At 35.6% G+C, this 5,426-nt stretch overlaps 1 pseudogene; it reads left to right on the top strand.

Moving 5' to 3' along the window:
• Positions 1 to 4,962: 4,962 nt before the first annotated feature.
• Positions 4,963 to 5,081, top strand: LOC118604240 (annotated as a pseudogene).
• Positions 5,082 to 5,426: the final 345 nt, after the last annotated feature.

Genomic DNA, 5,426 nt, shown 5'->3' with positions numbered 1-5,426 from the left:
CCAAGTAGCTGCCTAATGAAAAGTTCACAACTTGTCATCCTGAGACCAGATTCCTACCTCTCTGCATTTGATATGTGACTGGGAAGCCAACCACCTACTAGAAAACACTAGAGTAGGAGCAAAGAAAGCTGAGTACTATTCTGATCTACCACTTAATTCCTGTGATTGTAAATCACTGAACAAGTGGGGAGTCCAGATGGCTCTCAGTTCTTAGAAGCTCCTATAACACCGCAGACCCACAAATACCTGCTGATTCCATCTTATCATTTAGAGGTTAGCAAATCTCTTAAAGATGGAAAAAAATTTCCGGATATACTGGACCACTGGACATCAAGCCCTAGTGTAAAGGACTATAAAGAGATTGTTTTGTTCACATACACTATTGTAGAATCAGATGCTCTTTTAAATTATGGAATTTCAATCATCAGTTCACTGCTTGCCTCTCATGGTGTGATCATCTTAACATATGGATTGTAATTTCATGGTTTAAACACAAGTATTTTGAAATGTTGCAAGATTTCCAACTGCATGCCTCATACCTAATCCTTCTTCTGCTGTCCAACTGAATAAATAATGATTGTTTCTTATCAGGAAGTAAACCACCAATGATTACATTAGAAGTATGTTAATTCGTCTCAACCAAGGCATCTTGCTGAAGGATCATTTTTAATACAAGTAACTTTACCACGTATAGTGGCCTTTGACATAAACGCCCCTCAAAGCCAGAATACCACTTTATTACACACTACATTACTGAAGAACAGAGAGGTAGAGAGCAAAGTGTCAAGCTGAATCTTCTGAAGAGGGTCACCTGAGATACTAAAGAGATTAAATGGCTCTGGTATTCTGAGGAACAGCCAATAAAAGTGAGAAGTCTAGGAAGGAAGGCAGGGCTGCTCAGGGAAGAATGAGACAATAAGGGTGTCCTCTGAGGTTTGAAATGGTGACAGTGGGAGTTATACCTATGAGTTAGCCCTAGTATATCCTTAGTACAAATTGTGAAAAATCTATTCATTATATTCCATCTATGGAATTCAGAGATAAAAGGATTAATGTGGAAATAAAAAGATACAAATAAACACGAGTAAATGATTTTTTTAAAAAGCGTATCAAAATTAAAAAGACAGCAGCATAAATTTAAAAAAAAAAACAGTTAACAGAAGACAAAGTTCTAAGAGATTTAGCACAAGAAAAAATTTTAAAACGACTAAGGCTTGTAGGATGAAGATATAAGAATGAACATTATAGTTTGAAACGTTAACAATTAAAATGTTCCATTATAAACCACAGAACCTGGAGAAAATTTTTAAAAATGCTCATAAAATAAGAACATTTCCCATAGTAGGGCAGAGTTTGGTATATTTCATGGGGATCTCTGACCCTAGATGCAGAATAGTTCCTATGGCAACAAATGCTCTAAAAACCAAACTAAAGAAGAAAATCAATAGCCTCTCATTTCCTCCTACTTAAAAAAAAAAAAAAAAAAAGTACTATTGAGGCTTCAAGGAGAAAAAGCAAGGGAAGAAGTGGCAAAATTTAAAAGCAACAGTAGCAAAAATTTTCCTTGTATTTTACCTCTTGTAAAATACGGCACTTGCCCTGCATTCATTCCAACAAAGAAAAAAGACTGCAGAAGAACACATATGTGATGAGTACTACATGCTTGACCAAACTGTTCCATGATTCTAACAGTAGAAAGTGTAAGTATTGTAGGAAGGCAGAGACTTAGAAAAACTGTCAGAATTACGTCAAAAAAATATCTAGAAGCTTATCTCACTCATTCTCAGATTTCTGGTATGTAGACATTGCTGTGCTGCTTATTAAACCATTGACAGATCCAGCTTTCTATTGTCTTTATGATGCTGGGGCTACAGCTATAGTTTTGCTGTCTTTATGCCTGTCTCTGCCAAGATGGGGAGCTGGAGATTAGTGCAAGGATAAAGGAGGAACTGACTCCTTCCTGTTTGTCAGTGACTCCTCAGCGGCACCCACCCACCCACAGCAGTTTGTCCAGTAGCAGTAGTTGAATACACATAGCTGTTTTACATTTGCAGAACCAGTATCATTGCACCCCCTCAGAGAGATCAGCATCAGGCAAGATGCAACCCTGCCTCAAAGGTCTGGAAAAACACCCCCAGGCCTCCTTCTCTGAGCTCAGAGATCCCAGCACCAGGCAACCAGAGCTCCTCATGGGGCCAAGTTTCAGTTCCATGAGACTTTTTCTTCAAGTTTCTAAATTACAATAATTCCAGCCACTTTGTTCTGCCAGTACTAGAGGTGGCCGCTGCTACTTGCAGTTATTACCTCCATGACACCATAGTTTTTCCTTTTAGTCTTTTTAGTTCTCCAGTATCTGGCTTAACAGTTCTTTATACATAATTATTTTTTTAAGAAAATAATATAAACAATACAAACAAATAACATTTTCCTGAATTGAAAACCCATCTAACGAAAGGTAATAGTCCTCAAATCAATTTTCAAATAAATTGACAACCATTTTTTTTTTTTTTTTACAGAAAATAGGGAAATGAACCAGATTTCAAAGAGTTAGCTCAACTGCTTGGTGAGCCGACTACAAATAAAAACTTAGAAAAACATTTTGCACACACTAGAATGATGGAGTGTGAAAGGAATCATAGGGTGTTCATGCACAATAGTTTTCTGTAACTAAAGTTTTCTACAGTTTCTATCATGAGAGTTTCTCTTGACACTTTCCATTTACTAACATATTTAGTTAATACTACTAAGTTTTTTATTCTTATCCCACCCCACCACCTCATTGTGGAAGTTTGTTTTTAATACAGAAGTAGCTTCATTATATATGGTGTTAATTTTCTCTAAAAATTCTGAGTACTAACCAATTTTTATAATTAAATTCAAGTGTTAATTTGGCGCCTACTAATTAAATATGTTGATTTAACTGTTGTCTTTGCAAATAATTTAAATTTATATTTATGTTATGCTTTAAGGCTTTTGAAGTTATTCCATATATTTCAATTCATTTAGTTTCAAAATAAAACCAAAAGAAAGGAGGACACAGTTTCAGGGGTTTTGTTGTGTGTTTTTTTCCCATACGTCAGTGAAATATAAAAGGCAGACATTTATGTGATATGACTTAGTGGCAAAATTAGAGCCTAAACCAAATTATTCTTTCATTTGTTCATTCTGAGAATAATCAAGTACTCAAACATTTACTGAGAAGAAGTAAACAAGAACAAAATGGTTTTCACTGGCAGTCTAGGAAAGCAGAGTCACTGAATATGCAACAACTACAAGTATACAAGACGGTGAAGAAAAAAACAAATTAGATGAATGCGGTCAACACATTGTGTTAGTTTCCTATTGCTTCTGTAACAAATTGTTATAAGATTAATGGCTTAAATAATACAAATTTTTTAGCTTACAGTTCTGTAGATCAGAAGTCTCTCATGGAACTCACTCAGCTAAAAGTCCCGATGTCAGCACGGCTGCATTCCTCCTGGAGGCTGTAGATAGTAATCCCTTTTCTTGCTTTTCTATCTTCTAGACATTGTCTATATTTCTTGGTTTACATCTCCCGTTCATTTCATAAACTTGCAATAGTGGACTGGATTCTTCTCACAATCACTGTGAGAGCTTCTCCCTCCTTCTATTTTTATGGAATCGTGATTATATTGGGCTCATCTGAATATCCCAGGATGATCTCCTTACCTAAATGTGCTTACCTAAGTTGAGTAATTAGCAAACTTAATACCACCTGCAACCTTAATTCTTTTTTGTCATAAAACCGAGCATACTCACAGGTTTCGGGAATTAAGACAGAGACCTCACTACAGAGCCGCTAGTTGGCTTCCCACACAGGTGGGAACATTAGTTAGATCAAAGTTGGCAGTAGAATGACATTCTAGAAAAAGCCCTGAGCCAAGAAAGAACAAGGCCTATGATAAATGATAGAAGGGCAATAAAGCTGAAATGGACAACAAGTGGGAGAGTAAAGAAAAAAACGTGGTAGGGAAAGATCCTATAGGCTTTGAAAAAGTTTCTGTTTTTGTTGTAAAGGCAATAAGAAAACAAAGAATAAATTTAAGCAAGAGAGTGCTATGATTTTTTTTTTTTTAAAAAAAGATTGTTTTAACTTCAATGGGGAGAATAGATTAAGCAGTTAGAAGAAAATCTGAGGGGGACGAATGCAGGCCCTGAAGCTAGATAAGATGGGGGGTCTGGATTAGATTGGTGTCAATAGCAACAGAGAAAACTGGTTGGATTTGAGAGCATTTTTAGAGTTATAATCAACAGAAAATAGTGATAGCTTTTTAATAGGGCATTTAATCTAATATTTCTGGCACAAGTACCTGGAAATACCCATTTTGATGAGGCTCATAAATAGAAGAGGGTGGGGTGATAATTAGCTTAATTTAAGATCTTCTGAATAATCAGTTTAATATGAGGCATACCAATAAAAATACCGAGATTTTTGTTTACTAAATAGCTTGAGAAGTCAACATAGCTACCAAAGAGAGATATAAATCAAGAGCTTTCATGTTATGGAATGATAAGAGAATCCAGCCCTGAACTACATGAACCAACTCATGAACTACAATGAGATCACCTCAAACAATGGTGATTTTGCCTCTGCGAGCACATTTGACAAAGTAGATGTTTTTTGGTTATCACATCTAGAGGACATTATGCTCATGGCATCTAGTGGGTAGAGAGAAGGGATGCTGCTAAACATCCTCTAATATGCAGAGCAGCCCTCACAAAAAAAGATTTATCTATTCTAAAATGTCAATAATGCCAAAGTTGAGAAACTCTGGCCTAGAGAAACAATAAGTCTGACAAGGAAGATAATCAAGAATAGAGTTCTGAGAGCTGTCAATACTTAAAGGGTTTAAATTGAAAAAAAAAAAAAAAGATGTAGTAAAGAATCAGCCAAAGAGATGAATAATTGAGCAGAACATATTATTATAGAAAAAGAGTATGGTCTATGGCCATGCCACCCTGAACATGCCCAATCTCATCTGATCTTGGAAGCTAAGCAAGGTCGGGCCTAGTTAGTACTTGGATGGGAGACCACATAGGAAGACCGGGTGCTGTAGGCATAAAAAAAAAAAAAAAAAAAAGAGGATGTATTTCATAGTCGATCACCAATATCAAATATCTGCAAAGTAATCAAATGTAATAACCAATAAAAAAGAGCCTTTAATTTGTCTGGAAGGAGATCATTGTCAACCTTTGTAAAATACTTCCAGGACAAGAACCATATTGGTAAAGTATAGGAAGTAAATCAAATAAATGTTAAGAATATGAAAGCAGAGAGTCAGGAAAAACTTGAGAATTTTTTATTTTGATGGAGAAGAAAGAGAGATGTAAATAGAAATATAAATGGACAAAAGATTTCTTTTTGTTTGTATTTGTCTCTCTATCTCTCTGTCTCTTTATCTCTC

This window comes from Rousettus aegyptiacus, unplaced genomic scaffold (genome assembly GCF_014176215.1).
Source record: "Rousettus aegyptiacus isolate mRouAeg1 unplaced genomic scaffold, mRouAeg1.p scaffold_m13_p_1, whole genome shotgun sequence".
In the NCBI taxonomy this organism is placed as follows: domain Eukaryota; kingdom Metazoa; phylum Chordata; class Mammalia; order Chiroptera; family Pteropodidae; genus Rousettus; species Rousettus aegyptiacus.
The sequence above is the reverse complement of the archived record's forward strand: the minus strand, read 5'-3'. Positions and strand labels throughout refer to the sequence as shown.